Source organism: Egretta garzetta, unplaced genomic scaffold (assembly GCF_000687185.1).
Source record: "Egretta garzetta isolate BGI_Z169 unplaced genomic scaffold, ASM68718v1 scaffold511, whole genome shotgun sequence".
Lineage (NCBI taxonomy): Eukaryota > Metazoa > Chordata > Aves > Pelecaniformes > Ardeidae > Egretta > Egretta garzetta.
In genome coordinates this window covers 665,798-666,664 of record NW_009258554.1, presented here as the reverse complement: position 1 = coordinate 666,664, position 867 = coordinate 665,798, and positions in this window count along the sequence as shown.

The following is an 867-nucleotide window of genomic DNA, read 5'->3' as shown; positions in this document are numbered from 1 at the left end:
GGCCTCAACCAGGTCTCCCCGCAGCCTTCTCTTCTCCAGGCTGAACAAGCCCAACTCCCTCAGCCTGTCCTCATAGGAGAGGTGCTCCAGCCCTCGGATCATTTTTGTCGCCCTCCTCTGGACCCGCTCCAACACTTCCATGTGTTGGACATGGATGGACAGGACAGCCTCGCGCTTGGCTGTACTTCTATGATTGTTTTTCCAATTATTTTATAATCACAGCACCAGCGTTTCACCGTAGCAATACATGGGATTCAAAGCATCATTGTCATTTTGTGATCCAGAACCATTTTCCAATGGTTCTACAGGAGTTCTGTTAGCGCTTCCGCTGTTTTCTTCGCGGCAAGTTTACAGCAGTCTGCACAGCCTGTAACAGTATTTGTTTATGCTAGCTGGCAGGAAGCTTCTGGTTCCATGCCGTGGGTACATTTACCGGGGGGGGGGGGGGGAAATAAAATAGAACTCTTCCTTGCAAACTGGTGTCAGATGTGTTGTTTGTCACATCGGTGCGTCTGTCTCATTAATTTTTACTGTGCCTTTTTTTCCCCGAGGTGAAAAAGCTTATTTATAGAAATAATGTATGTAACTTCCGTTTTTTCATGCAGCGATTATGTTACAATGCAGGGAATCGATTCGTATTTTGGGGCCTGCGGACACTTTACTATTATTTCAGTCACAATCTAAGTAACACGCGAGCGGTTGGATCCACACCCGGGAGTTGCTTGCTCCCCCCCGGCTCAGCCGCCCTGCGAGCCCCCAGGATTTCTGTTCGAGGCTGTGCCCCGGCTACCCCCCCCCCGGTGGCCGGGGGAAGCGGATGAGGGCCGCGGAGACCACCCGCCGTCCGTTCTCCTCCTCAGAATCCGC